At 41.4% G+C, this 18915-nt stretch overlaps 1 protein-coding gene across 1 annotated transcript in view; it reads right to left on the reverse strand.

The window, feature by feature from the left end:
- ppp1r16b (protein phosphatase 1, regulatory subunit 16B) overlaps positions 1–18034 on the reverse strand; it is an 89890-nt gene extending 71856 nt beyond the window's left edge. The window contains exon 1 of the mRNA XM_019359347.2: positions 17875–18034. The gene's annotated coding sequence lies outside the window, so the exon portion shown is untranslated. The remainder of the gene's footprint in view (positions 1–17874) is intronic.
- Positions 18035–18915: the final 881 nt, after the last annotated feature.

Raw genomic sequence — 18915 nt, forward strand, 5'->3', positions numbered from 1 at the left:
AGCACGTAACTGTCACCGCGAGTATACACACTTGGCACACTTTGATACACTAATCATGTCAGTAACTTCACATGACATTTAGCAGCGAGGGGGCGTGTGCTGTGTCAGGACGTACTGCGTAGAGACACAGTAGTGGTAGTGTCACACACACAATACTCCATTGTGTTTGACAGAGCGCGCGTCTGTGTGTTTTCTATACACGTGCACGCATTCATGCAAGTTGTACAAACCCCTCTATGTCATGACAAACTGTGTGTGCAGAAAGAGCCTGCGCGCTCCCCGATCACCACCACAGCTCCCTGAATCCCTCACACCCCGAGTTCCAGCCCAGTGCTAATGTCTCCGGGTCAGGCTAATTCATTTAATCACCTGCTAATGCCACCGACAGGCCAAGCAGATTAAAAAGACCACCGAAACCGTTCAGCAAGACGGTAGAAGGAGTTACAGCTGTCGCACAAGTGACACACGCCATCATTCACTGCAGAGATACGAGGATTTCACTCCCCGCAGAAAGCCTGTCAGGACTGAGAGGCAGAGGAGACAATTTCACTATTAATTACAGTAAAAATGGGAAATTTATTACAGGATTTCTCTGAGGTTCTGGTGTGAAATGGAGGATTGAGCGCTGCACAGTGCCTCTTTCAGTCTATGTCAACTTTTTATGCCACTTCTGGAAAAGTACAATGGGATTATTTTGTGAGGACATTTGCGCAGTAAGAGCTCAATCCAATTTCATGTCCACAATGAGCAATGTAGCTTCTGGGTTAAAAAAAAAAAAAAAAAAAGCCTAGTTTAGCTGAACGGCAAAGACTTTGACAAAGCGAATGCCAGCTCTGTGTTCATTACTAAGCCCTACAAAAGTGTTGATGGCATCAGAGAGAGAAAAAAAACAAATCCATACCATTAGGATTGCACAGTAATTGTCAGCATACTGTGCCTTTCACTGGCGCTGCTGAAGGTGACGGCCTCAGATAACATATTGCACTCAAGGAGAGCAAAGCGGACATTTTGCATAACAGAACACTTGGTATTAAGTATGCGGTATATATTAATGGATTAATCTGGAAGGAAGTGCTAATGAAGACTGATAAGGATATATATAGTCCTGGTAAGGAGAAAGCACTCTCCTTCAGTTATAAGGCTTTACATATCAGAATGAAAGTAGCCTGGTCCCTTGTAGGCCTTAAAATTTAGTTACGCACAAACATGACATACACCAACTGTTTATTTATTTAACAACAATTAACCCAAAATTTACAATCAGTGAGTGAAAAACCAAAAACACCATTACTGCGTTGATAAGAATTAAGAGGGTAAGTTAAAGACGAGTGCTGCTAATCACATGCATTTGATTTCCTGATCATGAGCAAGTGTCGAGCAATGATCTTATTGTTACTGTCCATCAATCCGGTAAGGCTTATAACAATTAGAAATTCGGCATTCTTCAGTGAGGCCGATTATTCACAAATGGAAAACATTCAAAGCAGTCGCCAATTTTCCCAGGAGTGGAAATCCCAGCAAATTCCTCCCAAGGTCAGACCACGCACTGCTCAGAAAAACTCTACACTACTCAGTTAGCACATTAGATATTAAAATTCATAAGAGTACAATTAGAAAAAGACTGAACAAATTTGGCCTGTTGGGAATGATTGCCAGGAGAAATATTACCAAACAATGGATGGATGATCAACTTGGAAGGCCATGCTCTTCACCCTCAGATGTGCCCGACATTTGAATTTTGTTGTTCTGTGTTTCAGCATAGTGTTACTCATCCAGACTAGTCTAGGACACTTCAAGCTACACACTGCAGGAACAGCAGGGATTGGCCTATGTAGGCATGTGGTCACCTGTACAAAACCAGAATGTGCCTCACATAAACTAAAACCTACGAGATTTCTTTTTAAAAGCTGTTCAAAATTGCTGAATCATGTTTGTTATTGAGATTAAAAGTAAATTTACTGTGCAGCCCTTATACCAACTGTCAATCACAGTGATGATTTGGACCTGGGAACTTTGCAGTGATTGAGTTGACCATGAAAGCCTCTGTATACCAAAGTATTCTAGACTCAAATGTGCCGCTGCGTCTCCGACAGCTAAAACTTGCCCCAAATTATCTCATGCAACAAGACAAATTTCCCACGTGTGGGACTAATAAAGGTTATCTTATCTTATCTTATGATCCAACACACAGCAGCAAATCTGTAACAAAATGAAAAAGAATCAAAGCGTTGCAATGGCCCAGTAAAAAACCACACCTCAATCTGACTGTAATGCTGTGGCGGGACCTTGAGAAAGCTGTGCACAAACAAATGCCCACAAATCTCAATGAACTGAAGCAAAACTAACGAAAACTAGGACAAAATTCCTCCACAGTGATGTGAGAGGCTGATAAAGTTATAAAGAAAACAACATGGAGCCTACTAAGGGTACACAGCAGAACAAGGGCTATCAATCCGCTCTCCGTGACAAGACGGAGCATGTCAGCCCTATCATGGAGAGGCAAATTTGTGACACTATGAGGTCATGTCAGAGGTATCTACGGTATGGGGAAATGACAGAAAGGCCGTATAAATCAGACCTAGATCGCAACAGAAGTGCAGGTCCACTCTAAAACTGCATTAGCTGACTTGCTGTGTGATGAATTTCAAACTGTTGGCCTATTAACTTCTTGGTCCGAAGAACCATTTTTTAAAAATCATACAAAGTAATTTCTGAGACTGGGAGCTTAGTGTATATAGGCAGGAAACAGAAGATTATACTGGCTGTTACATCATCAGTTTTTGGTAAATCCAAAAATAAACTAACATCTTTTATTTAAATTGTGAGGCCACACAATTACAGCAAGTACACTCAGTTAAAATTAAACCAGGAAGTTGGTCCTCGCAGACTTTGGAATTCACATGCTCTCCATCATTATGTTGTGTTTGAAAGGCTGGGAGGCTAGAAGATTCCATAAGCCTGTCACAGAGCAGTCTCTGGACTGCACACTCTCTTTTTAATATAATTACTTTCTATTTCTAACAGTATACTGTCACTTTTTCCTAAGCAGGTAAAACTGCTAGACTGTAACAGCAATACTTCAATAAGTAATTCATAGCTGACTGGGTACTTCCATGTCTGATAAAGTCTGGAGAAAGTCGAGCTGTGATGTCTTGCAGCCATTAATTGCTGATTTGGACAGCGCTGGTTTGTTAGCGCTGTGCAGCTGAGACACCTGCGTGCAGCCAGGGAGGTTTATAGAGGTGCACGATACCTCATGTTTCCAACATCTTCAGCAGTGTTGTTTCTTTGATTGTTCTCTGCAAGTTAAGTGCTGCAGCGTTATCATTAATGATGGAAAGAATAGCCAAAAACTATTAAATGAAAAAGGTGGCATCATCTGATAATTATAAGACAGTGACACCAGCTTTTTAACTCATCTGACAGCATTTTAAAGAGATTTAAGCTTTACCCCAGAGGCCTCATTATCACACACTACCAATTATTCTGAGCCCTTATCCAGTGTTGAAGAAACACGGCGCAAACGTCTAATGACACAGCACACGGCAATTAAAACAGGAAGCCGTTAGTTTTGACTGTAACACTGAGATTCGACACCTGACCTTTCTGACAAAACACATTCATTAACCGAAACACGACCCCTGGATGTGTCAAACTAAAGTCTATGTGGTCAAACTGACAAAAGGCAGGTCTGCATTTAGACAGAGCCAGGAACACACGCACACAATCACACCTTCAGTGCAGTACGCTGTATCGTACGGCAGTTTTCAATTAACCGTGCAAGTACAAATATGATATGTCTATAATGTGCTGACGTCCCCACAGATGTAGAAATAAACACGGCGCAAAGACCAACGCTTTTTGGAAATTTTGGTTTTTATGGGCTCTGATGCAATGAACCGATCTGTCCGTGTTTTATGTTGTGTTATGTTCTGGGCGCCAGTCTCCACTCGCTCAGTAGCAACAGCAGCAGTTTCCTTTTTTCGCTGAAAACAGAGTAAAGAGGAAACCTTGTTACTCAGCAGCAGAAGAGAGAGCAGAGGAGTAGCAGCTGCTGCTGTACGTAAACAGATAAACAGAAAACCGAACAGGCACTGGTGAGATACACACACACGCGTTAAAATACACGCACGCACGTACACGTGTGGTTTAAGACGCTGATGTTAATGGATGTTTGGAGTCAAATACTGAAAACAGGTAGTCTCTCTCGGTTATAGTGGTGAGCTGAAACACCACAAAGAGACAACTAAAAGCTGAGACACCTTTGATAAAGTTTTATCTGAGAAATGCATGAATACAAAAACACACAAAAAAAGACATTTTGTATAAGTAGACCTGGGTAATTTCATATTTTTTTTAACATAAATGTGGATAATTTACTAAAATGTCTCTCGTTTGATGCCCTAATTTGATGAATATTAAAGTATTTCAGTACAAAAGATCAAAAACCCTTAATTTTAATAGTGTTGTTTACTTTTTTAAAACTGCTGTCAGCAGTTGGATGAGATGCCATTTATATTACATTAAACTAGCAGCTGGTCGCTTAGCCTATCACAGACTCCAAAACAGGTAGTCTAGGTTTGTCTAAAACAGGGGTGGGGGAACTCCAGGCCTCAAGGGCCAGCGTCCTGCAGGATTTAGATGTGTCCTTGATCAAACACAGCTGATTTATGAGCCTAAATTACATCCTCAAAATGTCTTGAAGTTCTCCAGAGGTCTGATAATGAATTCATCTTTTGATTCAGGTGTGTTGACACAGGGTGAGATCTAAAACCTGCAGGACACCGGCCCTTGAGGCCTGGAGTTCCCCACCCCTGGTCTAAAAGGAACAAAATCTGCCCACAAGCTAGAATGTGCCATATCTCTTCTAGCACACACAACAACAACAACAACAAAAAAAAAAACAATAGCACAAGCCCAGAAATGTCAAGTAACTAAAAAGGGAACAACTTCAACGCAGTACTTTGCAAAATATTCAAGAAAAACTGTTCCTGTTGAAGGTGGAAAGTAGAAACTTGTTTCACTGGATGAGGCACAAACACACAATCAGCAACCAGGATATGATGGCACGCGAGGAGGAGATAACCAGCAGCCGGTGATGAGGGGCCCAACAGTAAACAAATGAGTCAACGGAGCATCGCTGGAGCTCTCACATCCTGCACTCCATATGATAGAAAGAGCAAACGGTGGCCGATGTGGCTAAATGGTACGACTACCTGATTGTGTTAAAAGAGGTGGTGAATAATACTGTTTTCAGCTTCTTTTTAAAAAAAAAAAAAAAAAAAAACCTAAGGCTGGAGAGGATTTGACATCAAAAGCAATAGACAGCAAATCAGCAAAATGCCTTACCACCCTGTTTAGTTTCAGATCTGCACCACTAGGCGACTGGATCCTACTGGCGACTTTAGAGACCATATATATATATTCATTTTTGTGACAATATCGTGCATCCTCCTGATAAGTTACAAGTTATTTTAGTGACTGTTAAACTGAAATGTTAAGCAGTTCTATTATACTTAGACTTATGCTGTGTAACTACTATTGCACTTTAATGCTGCTGCTGGTGGCGCCTCGTGGCAACAGATTAACACTTAGAATTAAGCACTCTGTCATCAGTGACAGTAGCTCATTGGAAAAGACAGATAGAAAATGCCCTTCACTTTGTTTGCACAATAAATGCTGCTGTCTGGAAGCTGCAGTCGCAGATAAAACATTGAATATTTTTTCTAATTCATCCTAAAAATCATTATAGTAAATTTCCTTGAAATATCCTATCATAGAATTTTGTGGGTATTTTTGCTCCATCGCTCCTATAAGCACCTCTAAAGCTCATTAATTCACACGCCATGCTTGGCTACAAGAACATTTCTTTATTTACATATCATCTAAAACTGGTGATGTAAATAAACAACTATCAAAGTAAGTAAACAAGTCAGCTAATCCCATCAGACATGCTTGCAAACGTTCTAATGGTCAGTCTTTTAGATAATTTAACTAAATTCAATTGTATTCATATAGTGACAAATCACAACAGCCGTCGCTTCAACCCTACAGTAATATTACAATCAGACGAACCCCTATGAGCAAGCATTTGATGAGAGTGGGAAGAAAAAACTCCCTTTTAACAGGAAGAAACATCTGACAAAACCAGGCTCCGGGAGGGGCGGCCATCTGCCGTGACCAGCTGAGAGAGAGAGGGGACTAAAGACACACTGTGGAAGCTTAAAACTAACATTCAATAAAGAAATCTAAATATGGAAAACAAATTGTAGAGAGTTGAAGAAGAAAAAGCTCAAATGGTTGTTTTATTTATTTTAGTTTCTGTGGGACTGCTCTGACTGGTTTCCCATGTGATACCTCTCCATCCTTCTTCTTTTTCTCTTCCTTTCTTCCATTCTTGGTCTATTGTGTCTTCCTTCATCCCGCTCTCCCTCAGCGCCCTCTAAAAGGACGATTTTATTCTGTCTGGATTACTTGTCCTAGTTGGCGCTGGGCGTGCTGCTGGGGAGAGAATTTATTTCCTCTGGTGAAGCCTTGATTTAAAGCACTCAGGTCAACTTGATTCTGGGTCATTGTCTCCCTTGTTGTAATGAACCAGGGCAGAGGTAGAAACCCCGCTGCATATCGACAAAAGCAAGGTGTTGATGTGCCACAGGATGCCTCAACTGACCATCTGCACCCAGAAGAAGATTAAAACTTCTCTAGTGCCTGTGATTTTAGTGCTCAAAAGCAATTCGATTTCCTACTTCAAAAAAAATGTGACGCAATAAGCTCAACTCAACTCATAAGCACACCAGTTACATTAGCTTATGTCAACATAAGCCGTTTACTTTATGTTTGTAAGTACCGAGCCAGCAATCTTGCAGTAAATCTGTGTTTCTCTGGCAGAGCTGATCCTGCAGGGACCTACTGACCAACATATTTATGGCTGCATCAAAACACTGCTGGCCCTACAGTCGTGCAGGGTATGAGTCCTGTTAATTTAATTCATGGTCCTGCCTGAAAAAGCTAGCACAACACTGCATCAACAGTCCCACAGTTGTAGCGTCTTCAATTCTGCATTTCAGCAGCTGGGACGTGCCTCACATCACTTCGCATCATTTTCAAGGAGAACAATAAATAATTTTGCTTTTGCATTTTAAAATGTAATGTACGGACAGTGTACAGTCTCAGTGCAACAGTTCTGAAGGAAAAAGGAGTTCCAACCCCTTGTAGCATGTAGATTTTATAGATTTTTAGAACATTATACATATTTAAAAACTAAATAAATGTTACCTTAAACTTCTTCTACATTGGTTGCTCCCACAACACTTTGTAGTCTAATGGTTTTTTTTCTTCCTGTTTTTTTCTTGGTTTGAGTGAAGGGAGAAAATGCTCTTTACTTCATCCCAACATTTAAAGAAGTTTAAACAGGACAAGACACGTTACACTCCATACGGTCTGTGAAGGTTTGACAGCCTTCTCTAAGGAAGCACGCAGATGTCACCAGTCATTACTCAGACAGGCATCCAAATACTGCACCTAAACTTCAAAAAGCAACAACTTAAATGTACAACAAAATCTGCATGGGCATGAAGTCTCTCAAAACGTCTGCCAGGCTGAGTTGTACCATTCATTTTCTTTCCTTTTTGTGATGCAAATAAAAAGTGGAAGGAAAGAACAGCTAGAAAAACACTTTGTATGCTCTTTACGGGTTTCTTGTGGTTGGTATCAAGAATGAGTTCTCACTTCTAATTCATTTGTCTTCCTCTCTAAATTGTGTATTTACCCAAAATAAAAGATGGGCAATGATGTAAATAAACAGGTAAACTAAAAGCAGGTGTACTACGAACGCATGAAAAGAATAACCAACGCAAAGTTATGTTGAAGTATAAGAGTTGTGCAAAAATGCTGACGTGTTTAACCAATGAGCCAAATTGCACAATGTGCGATGTGTTTGTTTGTTTTTTAGTCATAAATCCAGCCCTTCTTGTTTTCTTCATAATATAAAGCAAGCTTGATACCATGTTGGGGAAAGATGGAGTCAAACCTTTTGTTCATTTGAAGTATTTATACATACAACAAAAATGAGTTTAGTTTTGGTTTATGCACAATCTTTTGCCGTGCACAGCAGCTATACTGGTTTACATTTGAGGTTGGACTGCCACTCAGAGAAATGCTTCCAGGATCTGTCCGTCTTCCTGACTTCTGATCACTTCACTGGGAAACATATACAATCTGACTAAAGTGGATCTGACTATTCCAGGTGTCCAGTGTGTCAGCATAGCACATGTTTAGCAAGAAGAACATTTTTAAAACTTTTTGAAGGAGGGACGCCACAAAATTCCTCCATGCAGGAGAAATCCCGCATTTCCAGAAGCCATCTTTGCCCACTTTAATCTGGTAGTGTGTTCTTTAGTTTGTTATCTGCTTTACTTAGAGGCAGGGGTTCATTAGAACACAAGGTTGAAGGTTGGGGGTGTATTAAGATTAGCAGCAATCTTCCTCCATGGCTTTAATGAGGACAAAAGCAGTGACGGTTCCAGTCATAGGATAGAGAAGGTCAGATTTTATGTACACAGACACAAACTTCTGCTCACCTTGGACTGATATCATTTTCACTTCTCTTCTTGAAGCATTCGGTCTATGAAATTAGTACTAAAAAAAGCTAATTTGTTTGACTGACCATAAAGCACAGAACTATTTAACACACAGAAAAGGAAACTCCAGATTCAAGAGGCTGCATACAAAGACAGTTTGATATATTTTTGGCTTGAAAATACCATTAATCAATTATCAAAAATCCTCCTGAGTCTTCTGCTAATCAACACAAATTGAAGACACTACTCAATAAATGGAGCGAGCCTTTCATGTCTAAATGCATTTCCTTCCTCATAAAATATTTGTAAAGCCAGTTTTGAAAATTGTCCTGTACTCATTACATTCAAAGTGCACAAGCTTGGGGTCTTTTACTGGGTCGGCCATTGAAGGTCCATTTGCATCAGCAGTCAATTAGCATAATAGCATGAATTTCCATTGCCTCATTCACAGGAGACAAACAGTGAAGATAAATGTCAGGAGGGCTACGAGTGGTCAAAAACTTCACAGGATGCGATTTCACTTTGTCATTATTGTCAGACAAGACATATGGCATGTCCTACAAAAATATCTTAATATATTTAACACAGCTGTCATTTCTATATACACTGGGGGACCTACAGCAGGTGTGAACTTTGGTTTTCGCAGGTAATTCAACAGACTTTTTGCAAGTTCCCTGCGTATAAGAGGCTTAAGTCCTCTGATCTAGTGTGAGTCATCTGTATTCCTGTCTTATAGTCCATTAAGCAAACTTTGAAGGAGTATAATTCACCTCCTCTCACCAGCGGGCACTTTGCAGTAAAGATTCATGTCCCTGCCACGTCCAAAAAAACACTTTAATTATTCTCCTTACTCTGCTTTGTTGTTATGTGCATCTGTAGGCTGCATTTGCTTGTCATCTTCGTTAATGCGTGACGGCTCTTGTCCTTCTTTGAGACGCTCCTTTAATATAAATGTACAGCTTTTATTTCACCTGCCCACACGAGCCCATTGCTTTCTGTTACATCACTATAAAAGCATGCAGGTTTAGAGCTTTAAAAAAAGAGAGAGAGAGACCCAAAGCTTACACCTGGGGTTTTTAACTTTCCTTTGGAAAACATCACACTGCTCCTCTTTCCCTCAAGTTTTGAATTGGGTGCGTATCTGAAACGGGTGCTTTCTGTAGGACCACATTTTTCTAGTGTGGGGGCGTCTCACGAAAGGCCTCACGCCAAAGCAAAGGAAAGCTTGACCTGCAGCGTCTCCACACAACAGCAGCTCATGTTTAGCGCCCGCTGTCCACTCCGGATCCTGGGTGGAGTTACTCGTCAATCCGCTACACACTAACACGAGCAATTTGTGTTTATTTTAGAACCATCTTTTTGTTTATTTATATAAGGGTTTGACCACGACACGCCCTGGCCTCGAGGGTCTATAACCCACCCTGCTGCAGTCATACAGCATGCTCTGTCTCCAGGCAAATTCAGGAAATATCTTCTGTTCTTTAGGTTTTTGTCGCTGCTAGATTTTCCCTCCTATTCTTTCTTTCCTCTCTGCCTTACATTCGAGTCATTTCACTGCTTAATAACGGTTTGAGTCCCCGGCTAAAACCCAGCCAGAGTAAACAAGGGTTAGAGTCAGCCAGCCTGCAGTAAGTGTCACTTCTAATCCACTACTAAACCAAGATGGGTACGCAGTGAGCCTGCACCGTCCCAGTAACTGCGGGCAGAGCGAGAGTCAGAGATTACGTGCTGATTTCTCATTTTACTTTTCTACAAAGCAAATATCCGTCTGTATTTGTTAGATTCAGAAAAGCAGAAAAAGAGAGGAGCGCCACAATCTGTTCTTCCTGCTGGGCAATTTGATGCTCCTCCGTGAGTGAAAGATCATTTGGGGGTTTGCTAAAGGATAATTCCACTTTATTTCCACCCGGTGTACTTCCTGTTCATGTGGATGTTGTAGCCTAATGGTTCACACCAACTTTGCCCCCCTACTCTGGAGATTTGCAGAATTGTGAAGGCAAATAGCACATCTGACCAACAAAATGTAACACTGATAACAATATTATTCTTTATGGCAATAACAATATGGCTTTTGATAAATAGAAAAATACCAATGTATGAATATTAAATGTGTTTCTTAGAGATAGGGGCTGAGGTTGTATTTGGTAAGAGGGTAGAGATATAGTGGAAGGGGTGATTGCTTCTGACCTGTTATGGCCATTCTTTGTGTTACACTTACACTCTGATACTTTGATTACTTTAAAAAAGAAAAAAAATAATGGAAAAAGACTATAAACTGAAGTAAAGTCAAATTAAATTTAGTTGCTAGAGCAGCAACAGGAAATCACAGCAGCTGAGTCAAAAAAACAGAAAATATCTCACAGGAACAAATGAAAATGGTCCTTAAAGGAAAAAAGACAATTTCAGAAGCAGAACCTCTGCAGTGTCTGCTCTGTAGTAATTGTGGTAAAGAGAAACTTGAGCACACAAGGGAGGCTTCCAATGTACTGGGCAGTTCACTCCCACAGTGATCCTCTCCATGAGCTGTTCATCATGACCAAATGAATACACAAATACAAGCGGAAGAAGTACACTTGCCTCGACTGGTGTCTGGGCTCACCCTTAGAGACAGGGTGAGGAGTTTGGTCATTCAGGAGAGACTCAGAGTAGAGCTAGTCCTAAATGCTGAAAGGAGCCACTGAGTGGGTTCAGGCATTTCAAGAACATGTCCCCTGGATGCCTCCTAGGTGAAGTGTTTCCCACAATTACTACCAAGAGGAGACCCCAAGGTAGAGCCAGGACACACTAGAGAGATTAAATCTCTCTGTCGGCTGGCTTGGAAACACCTTGGTATTCCCCAAAAGACCCAGAGGATGTGGCTGGAGGAGAGGAAGGCCTGGGCATCTCTGCTTAGATCACTGCCCCAAATACCAACCAACCAACACTGAGGGTTGGTATATATTTCAGTTGCTTATATTCATAGCACAAGACAAAAGAAAAGATAGAAATCGTTATTACATTATGATAAGTAAAACCTTTAAGAAAGAGTAAATGATACCAAAGACTGGAACAAAAGCAAATAAGTAGGAAGGCAGATCATCAGAAGCAATTCAGCTGAACAACCAGACACTAGACAAATTTAGACTAGCAGTCTAAATTTTTAGACTAGCAGTCTAAATTTGTCACGTTAATGTTAGAAAATGTTGTGTTTTCTTAATCACGCTCACTTGTCTGTATGGAATACTGCAATTGGTTTTTTACTTGTGTTGTATTTGTTTTAATCTCAATGAAACTTTTTACCTGTATAAATAAAGGATAGTGAAATACACAGGCCCACATAATTATGGAATAAGCATGCCACTCTTTACATTAAAGTAGATGAGAATGAACGAAGAATGGTAACAAAATCAACGCTTGCAACATCAAAAAAATCATTTTAAAAGAAACACAAATCAAAGACACTTTGAGACAACTTTGAGATAAGGCAGGAAAACATAAAAACATCCTTAGAGGAGGTAATTAGATAGCTGGAGGACTACAGCCCTGCAGCGACTGTGAACCACAGCAGAAGAGAAATGACCACATCACTGTAACTGTGGTACTGCTCTACTCCCTGTCCTTTCTGTAGATTAATGCTGCAAGTGTTGTGTATCAGCAAGGACATGTAGATCACCATCATCATCATGTCTAGACACTGATACACTTTTAAAACATTTGGTCTCTTCTGAGGTTTATTAAAAGGAAGCTTTCAGATAAACTTGTGCTCACTCATCAATTTTTAAAGAGATACAGACGCAAACATTTTGAAGAGATCCTACAGTTAAGGAATCAAAGCTGCAGAGAATCAGATATCACTATTTTTAAGCTCGAAGAACACTAACAAGCAAAATATATATGTGTGTGATTTGAGCACAGTTGCTCAAAAAAAAAAAAAAAGAAGAAAGAAAAAGAGGACAAACTTGGAGATGCATCTATGGTCATGCAAGCTCAATGCAGAAGAAACCACGCAAGAGTTTAAACCACAACTCACACACACACAGTTACTGTGCAACTGCAGCCTTGGCACGACCAGGCACGACCAAGCACCAGAGCATGCGGTCAATTTTAGACCAATGGGTGCAGGGCACAGACAGAGAAGCAAGACAGAGCAAAGCAGACATTAAAGGGACCATCTCCAACAGTGCAGGGAGAATTCATAAAAACAAGCCATCAAAAAGCAGGGATGCACACACACACACACACACACACACACAGACCCAAGGACGGTTTCAACAACACTTTCAATGTTGGCTGAATTTTCCCTTTGAAGTGCAACAGCTGTGGTCGTCTAATCTAAGAGCCATTTTGCTCATCAGGAGAGCAGAATAAAAGCACGACACTCTGAACAGCGACTATTTTACAGCCTTCACCTGAAAGTCTATTTACTACTGCCTGGTATCTATAGGTTATAGATACAATACCGTCAATAGAGTACAAAACAATCCAAGAATGTCACGTGTATACAAAGAGGCATATGTTAAACTCAAAGAAGACCAGAGAGGCTCAGTGTGCTTCACACAACAATGTGAGGAAAAAACCTTTACAATCCCCCCTCAGTCAAATGCCTTCCTGAGCACAGTGTAAGCCTCAAACTCTATGAGCTCACTTCCTGTTCACTAGCTTGCTTCACTGACTACTCTGGCGGGTCTGTCTCTGCAGAAAAAAAAAAGCGCATAGAGAAATAGGCTGAAAGGTGTACATTTATAGCACGGGGTCCTAAAAAAAAAGCCAAAACCCTAAATCCTTACAGACACTCTATAAGCATGAAAACCTATAAAGATGCGTTGTTTGTGCTTTAACGGCAACAGCAGAAAAGTCAAAAAAGAACCTTTAGCTCTGCTATAAGAACATCAATGACGAGTGTTAAGGGCATCTACCTCTTCAAAGTCATGCAGTGTCGCCCTCCATGATATTCAGAAAATACAGCAGAGGAGCGAGACCAACGAGTGTAGGAGATGAGGCCCTGTGGTTAGTGTGTGACAGAGGGAGGGTCAGGGGATACAATGTAGCCTGGGCAGAGACGTAGAGCTGCTAGTCAGAGCTAACCAGCCATGAGAAGCTGTCAGACTCGCTGTGAGGGGACTCTGGTTGAGCTTTGACAGTCACTAGAAACACAATTATGGCCCTTTCAAAAGCTCACTATGCGGGAGCAGCACTGTCCCGAAAGCCATTTTGCCGGCCTTTGGACTTTCAGTAGTGGATATTTGAAGCTTCGTGTGAGTGCCGGGGACTCAAAATCACCTTACACAACAAAACGAGTTAACGACTGTGGCTGCAGATGTACAATGATAACTGAGAGAGAAACTTAGACACCAAAGAATGTGTCATACTTTCTCTTCCATTCAGTTGTGCACTCTGTCAGAGGTAAAACCTCGCTGTTCGCTCACTTGCTGGAAAGAGCAGAGTCAGAGGGAGAGCTGTACCTGCGCCGGGAGAGCAAGACCTCGTTGAGAAAAAAAAAGGTAATGTCAGTACAAAGGAGTACATGTTTCTCTGAAGCTTTTTCTGAGAGGGAGAGAGAACAAAAAAAAAAAAAAAGAGTTGCTAAATGCAGCGAGAAGGTGGTGGTAAAGTCCCCATTTGAGTTCTCAGTAAGGATGGAAAAGTGATGTATAAATACCAATCCATTTAACATTTACACCGCTGTCCCCACGCTGGGACATTAAGCGGTGTGCAACTTAGAGGCACATCGCAGCTCTCTGGACCCGAACTGTGTCGACTTTACCGTTACCAAAATTGAATGAAAAAGCCGGTTCAATTCAGGTGGCATCTTAAAAAAAAAACCAAAAAACCAATCACATTTGGAGTTGCTGGTTTTTAAGTGGACAGTGACCATTTGTAGATTAAATGCTCTGCAGCCAAACCTCCACCCACCGAGCAGACTGATTAGGGCTGCGTGGTGCTAAAGAAGCTAACGCGCTTCTCTGCAAAGCACCGATGTTTGTGGTTTTATCCTCTCAGTGAGCGGTCGCATGCGGGGGGGGGGGGTTAAGATATCCTAGCATCAGTCAGCAGGGGATCCGCCATTACTCCCACTGATCACTTAAGTATTTACTCAGCTGAAGCCCACCACTTCACAGATGGTCCAGAGGAGAGTATAAATTAGATGAATACATGCAGAAACGCCACACGAGTGAAAATGTGCGATGATGAAAGACAGATGAAGGATTATTAAATCATACTGAACCTAATTAGCAATCATGCAGTTTTTTTTTAAGGCCAACCTGTTTGAATGATTGCCTGTTTTCTTAGATTGGAAACTAAGAATCTGAATTCTGGCCTGTTGGTTGGACGAAACCAAACATTTTACTACATTATGTCAGAATTTGGAAAATTGTGACGGGCATTTTTTATTCTTGCATGATCAATCAAAAAAGGTCATGTGTAAGCTCAAAGCAGATAATAAACCAAGGTCTCACTGTGAACACAGGACTTCACATCTTACTCTGCTCTTCTGACCAGTGAGCATAGTGTTTGCATTGGTATATTTCGGCTTGTTTGATTTTCCCTGCCTTAAAAGAAATCGTAGCAAAGTGAAAAGTTCCAAGTTTACAAAATCACCTACACATTTAGAGCAGAACAAATAAATTAGAGGTCTGAAAGTGCACTTAAACCAAATTTATCTGACCAGCATTCCTTCCCTGGTGATTTAGACCTGACCACAAAATAAAAGCTTCACACTCAAGCCCACTTTCAAGTCAACCTGAAGATAGCAACAAAAATGAACAAATCTACACCTCAGGAGAAGGCTGTGGACTTTTAGGGCCTCTAAGCAGGCTCGATAGCTGCCCTGTGATTTGCCTGTCTTCGTATTAAGACCACAGATTAGCAGTCAGTGCCTGCTCCTAGCTGTAATCAGAGCGCTGATCTACTAAATCGCTTATCCATAGTAAGAAAGATAAGACCTGTTTAGCGGCTGAGAAACAGATTTCCAATTCATACAAAGAAACACACGTTTTATTTCACGCTTCTGCTGACCCGCTTTGATGCCCCGTTCCACTGCAGGTCCTGTTTAAGTATCAAGCGAGGCCAGTGTTTCAGCGTGCCTCCAGGGCTGATTCTGTTTCAATATTTTATGAGCAACAGTCAAATCACCGTGTTGGAATAATTAAACATCAGTTAGGGCACAAAGCTGCAGAGAATATATGGAGGCAGCTCTTCAGTGAGGAGGGAGTAGTGAAGCATAGCAATGGGGCTCCTTAGAGATCAGAGACGACTCACTCAGACACTCACAGGAATATAATTTTGCCATTACTCTGTATAACTGCTGTTGGTAATGTGGACGAGTGCCACGTTAATGTGCCTGTGTGGGTTTGTGTGTGAGCTAAACAATAATGGCAAGAAGACATCGCAATATTACGCTCAAATGTGGCATCAGTTACCGCGCATAACTTCAGAGAGAGAAATTCATTATCAGCACAGTTTTCAATTTCGATCTAATCCAACGTAAAGGCAGTTTGCAGTTACAGTACATTTACAAGGCCACAATATTTTCTGGGGGTTTCACTGTAAATGGATTTATACATTTTTCAGTTTATTTTATCCCTAATATTTGTCAGTTGCTTGTTTTTCGCAGCTTAAATTTAACTTTTACACTAAAATCAGTTCACAGCCACATGTTACATGTTTCGCCAGTATAGACTTTACATCTTAGCACTTCGCTTAAAGTTCAACCAGTTTAACCTTTGACCTTGTTAATGTGTGACCTTTTAATCAGCAGCTGATGGGATGACAGTCGCTGTTACCTGAAATAACAACAGCTGGTGGTTGAGTTTATCTGTTCGATTGATTGTCGTCATTATTACTCAAAACAGTATGGCCAAATTTGCATTAAAGGCACGGCTTGCCCCCAATTTAGAAGTGATTAACTTTTGGAGTCGCCTCATATATTCACAAATACAAACTTTATTCTTCAAGAAAATATTGCAAGCTAATCCAGATCCAGATATTCTTTCGGATCCAGCAACGAAACTGTGCAGAGGAATGCCGTCTAACTGCTCTTTATTTCTGATCCCTCCTGGGGCCTTCCTGCTACCTGTCACACAAGGGTTGCACCCTGAAGTTTATTATATTTCTATCTGCATCCCATCGCAGAGTGAGCTCAGCTGGTACAGTTGACCTCTGGTAGTCAGTGGTTATCTAGTTAAGCACTAACTTGCACAGTACATTTAGCAGCAGCACAATCCGGACTCCTGTTTGCGATGCACACCTGCAGGAGTCCAAGATTTGGGTGTTGATGTTTCGCGTGTACAGACACGCTTCGTCGCTCTTGTGCTGTCGCATGCATGTACAGCAGACATGCACGCAGTATAGCAGAGTGAACCGTCACTCCCCAACATGAGCCAACAGCCGGTGCAGATGCTGAGAGGAACAGCAGGCGGAAAGCGTTCAGGATGTCTCCACACATCAAAGATTTAAAGGTAACACAGCCAGGCAAGAAGCCCACCTGTCTTAGCAATTTGTACACCTGGCACAAAGTGAGATGAACACTGCTGATGATGTTTGGTGCACATCTCTGCAAGCAGCACATTAGGACACTACTGGTGTCATAATAATAATAATAATATAACATTTAGGGTCATTTTTTAAATACATTTTTATTACGCTCATACATATATGGGTTACATATAAGATTAATCACTTCAAATCACATAAAGGGGAGGAATAAGTGAGCATGCTACAGTCACAATAAAGCCGAAACTGTATGAGTGCACATACGTAAATTTCCTATATAAAAGTTAAGACGAAGACTCTGCTCGTCGGCACGTAAAGCCTGAACATCAGTCCGTTCAGCCTGGATTGTGGGAGTCACAAACTCACAAAGTAAATGCAAAAATAAACATCTGCAGCTTCGCCCGCTGCAAACAGTCCCGGTGTCCCAGCAGCAGCCAGCCAGCACTCCCGGACTAAAGGAGGGGGGGAGAGCCATGTGTGTCACCGCAGCGCTGTTACACCAACATCCATGAGGAGATGTTAAAGCCGCTCAACCAGTGTTGTTGTGTTTACTGGCGCCAGCAGCGGAAACGACGCTTTTCACCGGTTTAATTACAGCTCACAAAAGCGTCTGGTGACCCACTAAAGGCGGTAAAGTGCGCTAGCTCGGAGTGCTCCAACAGAAGCCGGACATGCCTCTCCTCCTGCCTGTCTACTGCCCCCTTTTCCTCCACGGGGGAAAAAATTCCCTTCTTCCATCTTCTGGTTTAGTTTCAAGCGGTCCACGGCAAACACACCCGAAATTACAATAGAGCTGGCAACATGTGTGGATGTTTGCACTCACCTCAGTTCGGGGTGTTCACACTGGGCAGAGGGGAAAGCAGAGGGTCCACTATGGTATCCAGGAGGTTTAAAGTTGTCCCGTTAGTAAAGACACAGCAGCTGGTGTGAGGAGCTCAGTGTGTGTGTCTCTGTTTGTGTGTGTGTGTGTGAGAGTCTGCAGAGTCCCCCTCTCTCTCTCTCTCTCTCTCTCTCTCTGTGCTTCAACACCAAGTCACTCCTTGAGGGCGGCGCTAAGAAGGAGGCGGAGACTGAAGCACGGATGGAGCCACGGTGGATGGCAGTGGTGCACGGAGTGGTGGCCCGCAGAGGCACCCTTTCACATACATTACAGGTTTTCTCCATCGCTTTGGTCCAAATGTCACTGCAGGAACAGTTAAAGGGTTTTCACATGCGTGCAACTATGCAAGGGCAGTCAATATTTGATAAGTGTAGATAACTGGTGTACAAACCACAAATTCTCAAGATCTTCCACAGCCCAGCGTCTTATAGCAGATTTATTATGTGAAAAGTGGAGTTGTAAAAGAATTTAAACATAACCTTGTGATGAACAGTTTTATAAATAATAGATTTGTTTACTTCTTTAAAGGATATAATCCTATTTAAATAGCTTAATAGTTCACAGGTTGTATATTCAAATATATTTAAAGTACATAAAGTAAATGTATACACGTGAAAGTAAACTTTAGGATCCTATACATCAGCGGTCCCCGACCTTTTTTGTGCCACGGACCGTTTTATGTCTAACAATATTTTACGGACAGGCCTTTAAGGTGTCACGGATAAATATAACAAAATAAGACCAGTACCGGTACCAAAAAAAGAAGATTTATTCATAAGGCACGGGAAAAGACACAGGGAAATCAAGTTAATGATAAAAATGATTAAAAAATAACACTAAAAACTGATAAAAACCCTGAAAACCATAAATTTCACACCCGAGCCTCAACTCTCACAGCCTGGTACCAAACGACTCGGAGGTTGGGGACCGCTGCTATACATGATATTAGTAACTTATAATTAATGAATTACTGATATATATATG

This window comes from Oreochromis niloticus, linkage group LG5, assembly GCF_001858045.2.
Source record: "Oreochromis niloticus isolate F11D_XX linkage group LG5, O_niloticus_UMD_NMBU, whole genome shotgun sequence".
NCBI lineage: Eukaryota > Metazoa > Chordata > Actinopteri > Cichliformes > Cichlidae > Oreochromis > Oreochromis niloticus.